Here is a 15345-nt window from a genome sequence, read left to right as displayed (position 1 = left end):
TGGTTACTGACGATTCAATAAAATGTTGAATTTGACTTTTGCAAACAAGCTGTAAGAAATTCTTAATTTGAATTTTATAAATTGGAATAATAAAGTCGGTTTATTTGTATTTCTTTGCGTTTTTGTCCTTCCTTTAGCAGGTTTGACTTTATCCTTTCCTTTGAAAAAGTGTGAAGTTGTGAGCGCTTTGGAGTTGTGAGCGGAAGAGTCCTTTCCGGAGCAAAGGGCCCGAGACGAGTGTGGCTTTCCGGGGCAAAGAGATTTCAATATAAAGTCGAGCTATTTAATTTACACTTGTTTATTTACGTTGCTGCTTACAATACATGCGGTAAAACGAACAGAAAATAGGAGTAAGAGTCTGCGCCTTGAGGATGGCGTTTCTGAAGTCGGAGTAGAGTCTGCGTCGAAGATGGTATTCGGAGTAGAGTCTGCGTCGAGATTTGAAGATGGTGCCGTAGTCGGAGTCTGTGCGTCTCGAGGTTGAAGATGGTGTTGTAGTAGGAGTGGAGTCTGCATCTTGAGGGTTGAAGATGATTTGAAGATGGTGCTGTAGTCTGAGAAGAGTCTGCGTCTGAATTTCTCGGTAGTTGTGGAAGTACAGCTGAAAAACAAATCGGATAAAGATAAACTGGAGTCAAGCCAATGAAGACGATCATTGGATATCCAAAGTAGTTTGATATAGTTACCTGGTTTGATTTGGTTTTAGAAGGGTCAAATTGTGGATCGGTGCGATTATCAATTGAGCAGCAGCAGGTTCTGGAGGTTGCGACAAACAAGTTGTACATGTAGTTGTCAGAAGTAGCGAACTGGTTTCGGTTAAAACCCTAAAAAGAAACCAAGTGATAAAAAAATCAAAAAATTGTGAATTTCAAATTAAGCCGAAAGTAAATAAATTGGGATCCATAATCAAAACCATCAAGAAAACGCGATTATTTTCGAAACAGACCATAACTAAAACATCGGATACCAAATTAGGAGGAGTTTTGAATTTTGAATTCGATATGAAATTCCTAAGCTTACCACAATGCGCGTACAGACTTGAAATATAACACCGGAAATCAGCAATTCGTCCTCATAAAAAAATGCTCTCTGGGTTAGCCGTCATCTGTTTAAGAGTTGTCATCCGACATCAGTAGCAGCAACAGCAGTCCCCTCTCCATCGTCAGTTACCTTGGGAACTCCTCGGCAATCATCAGGACCAACAGTAGCTGTCTCATATTGCGTTCTCAATCGCCAGGTGTCCAAAATTCCTCCACGTTCCAGTCTCTCCTAACATCATCGGCCGTTAATTAGTAAGTTGTTCGCTTGATGCCACGCGTTCTTCACGCCTTGTTGCAGAGCTCTTATAGGTTGACCTTCATCACTGGACATCGGTTCTCGGACTGGCATCGAGAGGCTCGAACCGCGCTTCTAATACCTACGTCGACCAATCAGCGACGGTGCATCATCGATGCGACCGGAATGGATCAATCAGAAAGCTCGATCGCGCATTCCTGTGACAGACCCGAGTCCGTGACGCTAATCCTCGAGAACCATTCAATTCGTGCCAAACATTTTCAATGAGGCTTACAGGTCATCGAGTTTAATTCTACTATTCATAGAGACACATATTGTTAAAGATAGAAATATCGAATCCTACGATTTTAGCCTAAAATTGCATGCTGAAATTTTATCTAAACTATCCAACAAACTTTAGTGTAGATTTCCCTTCTATTTACGTCTGGTTTTGAACTATAATACCGACTCGATTTTACTATTTTCGAGTTTTGCTTTAGGATATTGAAGTTTGCTTAAGGGTTTGTGCAGTCACGCGGCACTATTGTGTAGTAGAGCGTATGGCAGGTCTCCAGTGAGTAATTCTCTATTGGATGGAGTCGTTTTGAAGCCGATTTTATACACACGTTCACCAGACATTGCCGCGTGCACAACTACTCTGACTGATTGGTGACGTTAAAAAATCATCGAAATTTTGTCATCAGTTGAGAAAGACCTGTGATTGATGACCGTCCGCGTTGCATGCAGATACCACCGAATTCTCGCTTGGATTTCTTCAGTTCGAGGAATTAAATAAATATAAAAATTTCCCAAACCCTCACCACTAAACTTAAAATAACAAACTAATATTGTAAAAAAGTCGAAGGTCCCTGGGGGAATTACTCCGCAACCTGGACCGGCATTGTGGGATAAATAAATAATTCAGCCAGAAACGACTGAATTAAACATAATTTACCCCACGCCAGATATTCTGTAGGACTCACGCATTAGCAACCTCATTCCAGGGAGGACAGTACTCTCGACTCGCCCGCTTACCGGAGATCATTTGCCACATCCTGACCCGCCTCCTCCGAGACTCGAACCTGGGCCACAGCGGTGACACGCTAGTCGCCGACCGACTAAGCCATCCGGTCCGCCCGATTGTGATCGGTAAACACTCACACATATTCGCCGACTAAGGACAATTACGTCACGATCATAATCCTTCACGGCTTTATTGTAAAACTACGAAAGATTCAATTCGTGAAATATCAAAAGCTTGTTTTATAGCCGATATTTATTTACACCCGTAAACTTGCCATCTGAAAAGTTACCCATTAAAGTTTTTCCAGCTGAAATAATGAAATTGTTTATCTTGGAGACAATAGTTTACAGAGATTTTTCCAACTGAAAATTATGAAATTTTAACTCTGACTTCTCGAGAAATTGATAGCATTTAATTACTTAAAAATATCTACCATCCAAACAAGTTTTTATATGTAAATCAACTACAAACATTAGAATTTTATCGGCATATCGTCTGATCGCCCACGCAACCTCATGTGGTCGGTATTTCACCAGAGACATTTTTCATTAAGAAAACTTTCGAAAACTGATCACTAAGACTTAAATCAACACTAGAGAAATTACGGGATAGAATCCAGGTAATAAGGCCTGAATCGTTCATAACTTGTAGATTGGATCCGTTACGACAAACTTAATGGCCTTGGCTAGTTCATACTCATAGTATTAAGACCCACGATGACCGAAGACCGATGGTTCAAACCAACTTATGTTGGTAAAGGTTTCTTGAGCCAGTTCTCTGTTTATGTTCAACTAATTAATACATGAAATTGATGTCTTGGCTTTGATTATCTAAGATGGTGAAATAGATGTTGAACTTATCTATAGGAAAACGATAAAGTCCAGAAGCACCAGCGAAGCAGTCCTTAGATTACAAGCTTGTAGTCGATATACAGCGCCCAGCATACGAGCAAAGCGTCCGTGCAGTATCCAAACTAATAGGGCACCAGGTAGAAAACGACGTGTCAGATAATTTTTATTGATGAGTTTGTAAGAAGGCTTGATATATTGATAAGTATGGAACATTGTCAACGACCTTCAGAATCACTAGATTTGGAAATATTCAATGTCACCGAACGTCTGATTACCATGGAACGGATGGTCAGTAACCATATCATTTATACATGTAGTTGATAGTGCCGTGTGGTTAGAACGCTCGCCAACTATACCAGGGGTCGAATCCCTATTTTTTTTAACGAAAACCAACCAAAAGAAATAAACAAAACCGGAAATCATTTTCATGCATAGATTAGGCAATTACTTTTACTCGCAAAAATTAATTTACTAATTTCAAATAAACTCTTCAAAACATGGAATATAATTAAACTAGATCAATTTAGATTAAAAAATAATTCAATCAGTGAACAGAATGAGACGATTACAAGATTAAATTCTACATGAAATCTACAGTAATGTATGTAAATCTATTGAAATCTGAGCCTATGCAAAACTGGAGAATAACAAAAACAAAGTTACTATTTCACTGATGATGAGATTTAGATTAATCTCGATATCATGAGATTAATGAATGTGAGATATCAACAACCGTGGGATTATTCATTAACAACGCGTAGTTAAACATGTTTATAATTCACATAATGATAATTTGATTACGAAAAACATAACAGAATTCAATTGATTGAATATGAAAAAAATCATTCGAAATAAACGACGATGTTATTCTAGCAAACCCAACTCGGGCTGAGTTACTTTTGATATCTGAAATATGAAATACTAAACAGTTTTCGGATGTTGTACTTCAATAAATCGACAGTGAAAAAAAAATCGTTCGATATTTCTAGAATGACACTGTTTTCCGTGCACGTAAGCATCTAATGTGAAGCCCGAATCAGAACGGAATGTAAAGCAATCAATATTTAACTCTAAGGTTGATTAGAAATTCATTAATTTCCAAGTATGAAAATTAAGTCATTAAACAGCTCTAGAATGGTATTCTGCGCCGTGTACCCAAGCATGTGAAACTCGAATCAGAAGAGAAATTAAAGCAATCAATAATTAGCCCCCATACTTGAACAGCAATCGTCGCTTCGTTTAACAGCCAAAATGTAAATCTGACTTTATCATTAATTCTATCATTTGTTCAAAATTAAGTCTTAAAAAGAAAAATATATTTGGATTTCCGAATTGGGGAGGGGGGGGGGGTCGAATTTACAGAATCGTTTACCTAAACAGAATGTGATAACTGAAGAACAGAGAAACTGCGGCGTAAATCATCATATCTATCCTAAAGGTGGCAGCACTGTTGCACATGTCGAATTCGTCGCAGCACAACACGGTGATCTTCCTGCCATTAAATGGCAAAGTGCTATGACATTTAGCATTCTCGGGCATACAGCCTCGAAGAACCAAATCTTTTCTTTTCTCGTACTCGAATTCCTAAAAAAAAAATCAGCAACAAATCAACCAAAGCCTCGCTAGCGATGCGCGAGCTACGTGCATTTTGCGAAATGAAATACCGTACGCCCAAAACCATGTACCGTGTTGTTTTTTGGATACTGTGTATTTGCTTTAATTTTTGGAGCGCATACATCGAACAGGTGTTAAAATGATCGTTAAAAATTGTACATTACGAATCGGGGAAAAATCATAAAAATGGAGTCACACTTTTCGTTTCAACTCGAGTTCAGTAGCCAACCATTTCTTTGGGTTCGATTCTTAAGAAAGCGGAACTTTTGTAAGGTACCCATGCAGATAGTAGTAATCAGTCACACCTTTCAGCATGTTTGGGAAGACCATTTGGCTTCTTTTTTCTACATTGGCTTCAAATCAAGTAAGTTTGGAAGCATATTCGTTGGAACCCCGAACCCTAGCCCCTAAATATGGTCTGGTAAAAGAAGACTTTTTATCAATCCTCTGGCTATCTTAATACCTAATTTGAATTATGTTTTCCAGATATTCTGACACCTCTTCAAGGTACATCTTGTATGTGGTATATTTTCTGCTCAGTTATGATATTCGGATATGAATTTATTTTTGTGTTACTTACCACGCAGTCGTGTCCAGTGGGGCACTCGATGCCCGTAATGTTGTTCTTGTAGTAATCTACCCCGCTCTGGTCGATTTTTCCTTCATCAGACCTGATTGACCGTGTGCAATCCTCGTCAAATTGTTGCTGTTGAGCAGTTCCGTTTGCGGTACTCTCAACAAGCATATTAACTGGAAATAAATGAAATGAATGTGGGTTAGACTCGTGCGGAGAGAGTAGTTCTGTTTGCCCGTTTGCTGTAGTCCAATAAAATATGATGAGAGACTTTGTCAGTTATGTAACATGCTAGTAGTAGAAGATGAATTTCATGTACTCCTAATCTGCCCTTTCTACAGAGAAGAACGGGAGAGAATTATTCCGAGAAACATACGCAGTAATCCTAATACCTCCAAATGTGTAGAATTTTTAAGTAAATCGTGTAACATGAACATCCTCCACCCAGTACTTATATAGAGTTAACGTCAAACGGGAGTCTGTTTTATAACTCTAAAGATACAATGTTATCTATTATTTCCTGTTCCAGGAAATAATTACATCAAACATTTTAATGGAAAAAATGAAATGAATTTGTTTGGGACTGGCGTGGTTGAGCCCCGTGATGATCGTTCCAGTGAAGAAGACACGGTCCCCTTTAGCCTGTGAAAGAATGTTTTCTCTGACACATGAACTTTGCTATCTTGTATTACAAAAGGAGAGTTTCGTATTTATCTCAAAGATGAAAAAATGTAAAATATGAAGATGTGAATGTATCCTTTAAACTAACAACAAAAATTATGCATCGCGTTGAAAATATGATTTGTACATAATATAAAATCAACTTACGTTCGGTGGCATAGTTTTTCATATCGTCATAGATAGCCTTATCGGTATCACTGTCCTTATTATAGTAACCACAACTGGCACAAGTCAAACCCAAAACGACTGTGCCTGAAAATGGAATGCCAAGGTATCAGAATTGAGGGAAAACTATTTTAGCGTCCCTCATGAAAATTTGTTGCAGTAAATCAAATGATAGATGATTGCTTTGATAAAATGTTTTTGTAAAGGACTGAAATATACATGTAAATAGAATACAAACTTACCCTGAGTTAACAGAACTAGCAGAACTGCTGTAAACGTAATAATAATCTGTATCAGTTCCATCCTGTTGGTTTTTGAAGTTCAAGTACTTTCAGTGACAACACCGTTTGGATGATCTTTGTACCACAAGAGTTCGAACCACAAACTACTGCCGATCAGGCGGATTGAAAAGACTGAAGCTACCGTTTAGGCATTTAAAGGATTAATCTAGACATTGGGGGTAACGGCTCAACAAGATAAAGAATTCATTTATGTTATATTTGATAGATTCATATGATCAGTTGGTCCGGTTACCGTTTGAGCGCCTCCAAAGAATTCGTATTACGTCTGAAAATCGGTCCAGGTAACGGTTTGTCAAGATAAAGAATTCATTCGCATACGCAATTGAACTATTCAAATTAACGGACACAAGTAGCAATTTCCAGAGCCTAGGCGCGTATAACCATTGGAAACATTGCTTATTGCATTTCAACATTTCAACCTCTACCAAACTGACCTCCGAAAAATTTCGTTGTTCAATTATAGTTAATGAATCATTAATCTCAGTAAGCCATGACTGCGCAAGTTGGCTTTGAAAATGACTTATAAATCAAAATTTTCAAAATCAGAAAATAAAATCTACGACTTGGAATGTACAACATTTTTATTTACCCGATACAACAATGCAATATTTTCGATTTCTCTTATTATCCACAGCAACGATAATTATTGATACGTGATTATATCGTATGTTACATTTTACGTTGTGATATATTTGACGATATCTCAAAAGCGCATTCGATATTAAATAACAATATTACAATATCGAATTACAATATTTGTTTGAAATATTCTGCGTAATTCATTTGGGAAATATATCGAACGAATATGGAACTTTTTAGGCAAGAATAATTATATCAAGCTTTTGTAACTCATGCGAACTTTGTATTTTAAGCCGTTTTGTAATATACCTTTTTGTATGATATTAAATGTAATACCTTTTAATACCTTTTAAACGTCCGATTATGGAGTGGATACTCGTTGTACAAAGTTACTTAAGGAAATAAATAGATAATAATAACAATAGATAATAATAATAATAATAATAATAATAATAATAATAATAATAATAATAATAATAATAATAATAATAATAATAATAATAATAATTATAAGGAATCCCCGCCTATTGGGTCGGGTGAAGGTCTTCGCGAAAATGCGAAATTCAGTCGAGATTCGAAGATTTTCCTGCCCGAGATTGCAATGAAAGCAAAAGTTTGGGACAGGTAGTGACACAACATATTCGCCAACGAGGTGCGGTGAGTGACTACAAACTAACAAGGCGTTGGGCTAAGGTGCGACCTTTATTACAAACAGGACCAGGAATGGAGAATGAAACCGATTTGTTAACTTAAGTCTGATTTCTGTTTGTAAAGTAGAACTACGTAGAACGTAGGACGTAGAACTACGGATCGACTCTATTTTGAGATGTGGGTGCTGCTGCTGCTGCTGATGCTGCTGCTGCTGCTGCTCCTCCTGCGGTTGGATTTGCACAATGCAAGATGGTGTCCCTCTTGGGACGTGCCACCTTCCGATCGGTCAGCAGACACACACACCTAGGCAACGACTCTTTCATGTCGGCGCGGAACTGGCTTCCGCTGATGACGTAGAGAAAGAAGTTCAAGGTCGAATTGAGAAAGATCAATAGATCGCAGACGGTAGATAGCAGGATGTCTAACGGGACGATGTAACGTACGTCATAGGCGGAGAAAGTGGTGAAATTCAGATAGAGAGAGGTCGGACTGATGAGGAGGAATGCCACTACGCTGACTATCGTCAACATTTTCGTCAAAGAGGAATGCTTACCATCGGCGCCGGCTTTCGAATTTTGTCCCCCGGAAGCGGGCGTCTTGCCTGCGCTTTTCCGGAACTTACTAGCGACGCGCATGCGTACTAGTATTGCCGTGTTGCAGACTAGCAGTATTGTAATCGGGCCGTAAGCGTAGATGAAACTGTCGACGTAGACATGGATATTGTGGATGTAAAAGTTGAATTGGGGAAGCGGCGTGCAGCCGTATTCGCCCAGTCCGAACCCCCAAATAGAAACGCTGTAGAAACCGAGTATGAACACGATTATAGCGACGCTCAGCGACACGGCCGTCTGAACGGTCGCGCAACACCTTCCCACCGATAGGGGGCGGTAAACGACGACCGTTCTCTCGACGGCGATGACGCAGATCATCCACATCGATATGGAACTGGTCGTGTACAAGCCGTAGATGCCGATACGACAAGTGTACAGGTTATAATCGTAAGCGTTAACGCCGTAGACACGACCGATTCCTAAAGCAAGCGCCCCGAATACGAGCAACAACGCGTCGGAAATGGCCAAGATTATGATGTACAAGATGGTGCTGAAATTTGCTCTCGTCGCGTTGCGCAATCTCGCTAGTTTTCTCAACATGACGTAGACGGTAAAGAGATTGACGGGGATTCCGATAGCGGCTAGACTCAGGTTGCCGTAGATGGACAAGTAATCGGATATGTTCAAGTAGAATTTATCCAGTTCGCTCAACGGAGGGTAGGCGTCGCTGTAGTCGCCGCCGTCCGCTGAACTGTTACCAGGGAAACTGGCGTTAAGCTGCGTCGTGTTGTTCGTCATTTTTTTTTTCGTCTGGTCTTCTGGACCCTGTGAAAGTGGAGAAAAAGAAATAATAACAATCCCGGATCGACCTGCCAAGAGAAAAGTCGACGGCAAGGCAAATATCCGTTCTTCGCAATTCTTTCATTATTTGAGACAGCTATTGCCAATTTCATGGTCCGATATTATTTGCACGAGCGAAGTCGTGGCATATCGCGAAAATGGAAAACGATTTCGAATCTCATAGTGTTGTCTTAAGCTAAATCCGTCTTGTAAAATCGGGAAAACCGTTTTGTTTGGCGTTTTGCACCAGGTAACAACGAAGCTGAAATGTTCACCATTTTCGATAGCAACTGCTTTAACCAACTCAAACTATTTCTGGCCGAAAAATAAAATTTCACCTGACGGCAGAGCTCTTGAAATTCATTGGCTAAACCCATGTGATATATCCAATATTGAAGAATAATGAATGCTGGATGATATCATTTATTTTATACGTTAGACTAAAACCAACATGAAACTAACCTTCTTCGGAAAGACGCTCGTCTTGAACGCTATCAGTTCAGAACTTTTTTGACGTAATTGGGAACTTTCTCCGTCTTAGTTCTTCGAAAGTGTTGTTTGATTTGTTTTCTGCAAATGTCTCAGCGCAATCCTCTAAATCCTCCGCGATATTTCTGAGTAACGCAGAAAATTTCATCAACTCCGAGTTCTTTGATTCAAACACTTCCCGATATCCAATAGGCCCAAAGATCTTGATGATGTTGATTAAACTTTTCTTTAATACTACTCACTGAACGAAGAAGTTGTTGAAAACGTACTACTACAGGACGGTAAGAAGGTGATGTTTCCAAAATCCAAATCAAAAGTTACAAACTCTAGGATACATATATTCCTGTTTTCAGAATCCACCACTGAATTTCAAACTTATTTCTACGCAAAAGAATTGGACTCTTAGCACAAAGTAAAAGTCACAAACTCCAAAAGTTTCGCCGAATGTCCACGCAAAATATCTGCAGCAAAGTTCTCCCGATCGACCGACACAAAATCCTAGAGTTTCGGGGACGTGTTTATAGGCGCCAAGTTGCAATCAACCGAAAATGACTAAAAGGTCTGTTAAACGGATGGCGGAACGAGAATGTCTGTTTGAAGCAATTAAAACGAAAAGATTTGAAGCCAAGATTTTCTTAACTTCAACGCTGTAAGACTTCCCTCAAAACTTGTAATCGTTGACGATTTGTTGATGAATGTTTTTAAAACGATTCAAGCAATGATTTAATAAAGTTGATAAGAAACTCGCATAGATTGGAGCGTTGAAGTTGTCTATAAGGATTAACAGAATCGAGTGGATGAATCCTTTTAAGAACTGAAAACGGTGGCGATCGCACCTCTTTAAATAGAGCAATCGCGACGTGGAAGACGATGAAGACCTGTCAAAGAGAAGGCAGAACAACGCACACCCGTTTTAATTAGCTAAATAGAATTAGAATTAGAAACACGAACTGCTGGGGATGAATGTTATTAATCTGTTTGATTTGGAGATGACATTTTGCATTTCCATTTTCGATGCTTGTCAACAGTTCCTCTTGAACAGCTGAAATGAAATGATACCTTATTTCTCCTAATCGGGTCACCTTTTGTAAACTGCAAATAAATTTGTAATCAGTTCATTTCTATTGGCTTGCTGGGTGCCCGGTCTGTTATGGTAAGTTTGATCATGATTTTTAACAAAAAAGAAGTAATGTACAGGGTAGATAGGCGGCCGGCTGGGTCATTAACTTTTAGGCACAGCAGAAACGAGAAACGAGGTATCAATTATTTCTAGCCTTACTTTTTAGTTTGATGCTTTGATGATGAACAAAGCTTCTGGAAAAAGGGCTGCTCCCGTAAAATCCCATACGGCTTCATCAGGTTGATGAAGCGTTGGGCACGTCCTCAGACAGGATGGATGCTTCCTGAAACCCCCTATGACATCGTCGAAAGGCAATGGCAATCTTAACCAAATGAGATGGTCGCCTCCATGATTCCCTCTATGACACCAAGCAGTTGAAGCGGTGCACTTCGTCTGCCTAAATAAATCCCCTTTTCAATCTAAATTTCAAATTATTTTATATGAAAGCATGAAATTGAGAACAAACGTTGAATTGAGAAGACACGACATCTTGCTTGGAGGCAACCAATTAAAATGCAATTACGATTTCTGATGTTTACGTGGTGCAATTCGAGATTAGCAATGTAAATCCTCCCTATCCGCGGACTGGGCGGAAATATGTGACAATAGAAAATTAGGGCGTTGAAAATTCCAATATCAATCAGTGAAAGTTGTAATAGGAGAGTCGAGATCTCATTGCGATCACCTACTTACTTTATTACTTTAATTTCATTAGTAACTTAGTTTCAGTCGCATATACCTCTCCCGCGAGCACTGCTTTGGAGCGAGGGGTTCATCGGGAACTGAAGTTACTGTTTACCACGGGAGAGAGTCCACCAAGAACCTCTGTTCCCCTGCTACAGCTGTGAGAAGGGGTTCTGTGTCCGTTCTGCTTTCCCGGCGTAGCCGCCAGGGAAGGTTAACCGAGAACTTATTTTGACGATTCTACTCGCTGTTCCCCACAACAGCTGTGAGGAGAGGGGGTTCACCGAGAACCTATTTTGACTGTTCTACGCTCTCCCGCTACAGCTGTGAGGAGAGGGGGCTCACCGAGAACCTATTGTCTCAGTTCTAGTCGCTGCTCTCCCGCTACAGCTGTGAGGAGAGGGGGCTCACCGAGAACCTATTTTGACTGTTTTATTCGCTGCTCTCCCGCTATAGGTGCGATGAGTGTCAAACGTTCAGCTCTGTCCTTTCTATCAGAACCCGATGAAACTCTATACCACAAACCCCCGGACGACGACAAGAACCACGACTTATCGTCATTTTTTCAGCTCAATGGTTTGCGAACGGTACGATATGATATATCGATTGATTCGCGTATGCCGCACCACTTACCAGGAAAACTACCCGAGTGAATCGCACGTTAAAAGAAATACAAGCTGTTGGCAAACATTTCGTTTCGTTGACTTTCAAACTGATTTACGACTGAAATTTGCATTACGGACTAAAGTCCGGAAATCTTCTCTTTACGAGACGCGAATGTTTGTTTTCATTCGTTTCGAAGACGTCTTGAATCGTGGTGGTAAATGTGTAATTTCGAACGAACAGTTCTATAGTTTCGTGGGTTTAATTTGACTCTGGGCCTAGTTCTACAATTGTGTGGGTTTAATTTGACTCTGGATCCAGTTCTACAATTGTGGGGGTTTAATTTGACTCTGGATCCAGTTCTACAGTTGTGTGGGTTTAATTTGTGTCTATTTCCAGATCCACAGTTGTGTGGGTTTAATTCATCTTTGGGTCTATTTGTGCAGTTGTGCGGGTTAAATTTGTCTCTGGACTCCACGGGGCAGTGTTGTGTGGGTTTGATTTGACTCTGGACCCAGTTCAAGTGTGATCTCATTCGACACTGGCTCTAGTTCCACGGTCAAGTCTAGTCTGTATTGTTCGTCCCATTCCACTAAGTCTATCCCATACCGCACAAGTATATCTGTCCCACACAGCACAAAGTCTATATGTCCCACACAGCACAAAGTATATCTGTCCCACACAGCGCAAAGTCTATCTGTCCCACACAGCGTAAAGTCTATCTGTCCCACACAGCACAAAGTCTATATGTCCCACACAGCACAAAGTCTATCTGTCCCACACAGCACAAAGTCTATCTGTCCCACACAGCACAAAGTCTATCTGTCCCACACAGCACAAAGTCTATATGTCCCACACAGCACAAAGTCTATCTGTCCCACACAGCACAAAGTCTATATGTCCCACACAGCACAAAGTATATCTGTCCCACACAGCACAAAGTATATCTGTCCCACACAGCACAAAGTCTATATGTCCCACACAGCACAAAGTATATCTGTCCCACACAGCACAAAGTATATCTGTCCCACACAGCACAAAGTCTATCTGTCCCACACAGCGCAAAGTATATCTGTCCCACACAGCACAAAGTCTATCTGTCCCACACAGCACAAAGTCTATCTGTCCCACACAGCACAAAGTCTATCTGTCCCACACAGCACAAAGTCTATCTGTCCCACACAGCACAAAGTCTATCTGTCCCACACAGCACAAAGTCTATCTGTCCCACACAGCGCAAAGTCTATCTGTCCCACACAGCACAAAGTCTATCTGTCCCACACAGCGCAAAGTCTGTATGTCCCACACAGCACAAAGTCTATCTGTCCCACACAGCACAAAGTCTATCTGTCCCACACAGCACAAAGTCTATCCCCCCATAGCGCACGAGTATATCTGTCCCACACAGCGCAAAGTCTATCCCATAGCGCACGAATACTAAATATTAAATAACGTTTATACCGTGCAGCACAAACCGCTCGAAACGATTATTTCAGATTTTTCAATTCTCAATTTTCTCGTTAACTACTGTTTTCGAGCTGTCAATAATTCGACAGAAACAGCGCCTAAATTGTTGTTAAATAATTTGCTCTCGGGTAAACATATTCCCCCCGTTATCGACCCGCCTGTCGAGAATTGCAAATAACTCCCACCCGGGTCGATTTTACCCGTGCGCCGTTGAAAAAAAATAGGAGAGCTCCGAATATCGACTAAACCTCAAAATCACTATTGGACAATCGGCTGTTTCTCAAGAGTGAGAGTGGACATAAATAATTCAAAATGAAAAAACGGTCGTTGATTGTTGAAACTTATGTCGCTATTACGACTTGCAACTTAATACAGCAGCATCAGCAACCGCAGCAGCAGCAGCAGCAACAGTAGCGTCACTAATTGCACAAGAAATTACCTTCAAAAAACTAATGAACTTCAGTTGTAAATTTCTGAAGACAATCACAAGTGAAATTTTTTCAGGCATCTTTCATCGAAAGATAAAAGAAAATGTTAGAATTAATCCCAGTTATCAACATTTAGACTGTCAGTAACATCTTTCATATTTCTGTTCAAATTAATCAGTAATCAACAGTAAGACCCTCAGTAACTTCTTTCATATTTCTGTTCAAATTAATCAGTTACCAACAGTAAGGCCCTGAGTAACATCTTTCATATTTAGGTTCAAATTAATCAGTAATCAACAGTAAGACCCTCAGTAACATCTTTCATATTTCTGTTCAAATTTATCAGTAATCAACAGTAAGACCCTTGGAATCATATCATCCTCCCTCGGCAGGGATTCGAACCTGATGGCATCGCTACACGCGGCGACGACACGAACCCCTGCCACAGTAGACCGGGTGCGCAGGTACATGCGCAGCTTTGCCGCACGAAAACCTGCGGCACCAATCAGATTGCTCGTTGTATAATCGCTGAGGTAAATTTCACGGAAGAATTATAAATGGGAAAACCCGGGCTAAAATAAAACAGGATATCTGATTGGCTAATAATGCTACCATCTAAGCTGCGCACTCGGTCTAGTGTGGCAGGGTTTCGTACCGTTGCAAACTCGATGCCATCAGGTTCGAATCCCTGCCAGGGGAGGATGAAATCATATCTGTAATCAATGGTAAGACCCTCAGTAACATCTTTCACATATTTCTGTACATATCAAACATCAAATCAGTATTTCTTGTTATAAGATGTAAAAACAAATAGTGAAAATTAGGAACAGTTGGCAGTTGTTTAACGGGCAAAATTCAAAATTACCAGCCCAGGGGCCGGATTTATAGACTGGTATTACCTTTAACCCGTGGGTTAACTCAATTTGTTTTTAATTAAGTTATCCCCTGGGTTAAAGGTAATACCGATCCATAAAACCGGCCTCAGCGATGGTTGGTTTAGGGTGTGGTCTAGGGGGTCCGGACCCTTGCCTTCCCAATGAGGGAAGATAGAGATCGAAGTTCAAGTCGAAATATTGAATAAACTCAAAGAAACTTTTATTACTCTGTTTCCTATCTATTGTGCGGCATATAAATGATGTTGTCTTCGATGAAAGCCGCGAGGAATTCAAAGGAAAGAGAAAAAAATTCCCTATTGAACACAACATTATCAGCAATCAATGATTTACACAGAAATACCTTTTGAAAAATCGAATACACTACGAAAGGGGAAAATGATTTTCATAATAATTGTCCTTGACAAATCAGATATTCCCGATAAACGTCATTATGAATGACCTTATTAGCGTTAGTTGTGCATTTCATCGACGTTTTTCGCGATATCTGTTCTATTTTTTCAGTTTGTCCTTGTAACAGCTTTTTTTCTAAACGTTTTGTTGTCGTTCTTGTA

General features: G+C 40.1%; 1 long non-coding RNA gene across 1 annotated transcript; it reads right to left on the bottom strand.

The window, feature by feature from the left end:
• Nucleotides 1-297: 297 nt before the first annotated feature.
• LOC141914070 (uncharacterized) lies at nt 298-1399 on the bottom strand. Its single transcript, XR_012620689.1, has 3 exons — nt 1021-1399; nt 687-824; nt 298-601 (listed from the first exon to the last, which is right to left on the bottom strand). It is a non-coding gene; the product is annotated as an uncharacterized LOC141914070 (long non-coding RNA).
• Nucleotides 1400-15345: the final 13946 nt, after the last annotated feature.

The sequence above is a fragment of the Tubulanus polymorphus genome, chromosome 12 (assembly GCF_964204645.1).
Source record: "Tubulanus polymorphus chromosome 12, tnTubPoly1.2, whole genome shotgun sequence".
Taxonomy (NCBI): domain Eukaryota; kingdom Metazoa; phylum Nemertea; class Palaeonemertea; order Tubulaniformes; family Tubulanidae; genus Tubulanus; species Tubulanus polymorphus.
Note: the sequence above shows the minus strand (reverse complement) of the source record. Positions and strands in the feature narration are given on the sequence as shown.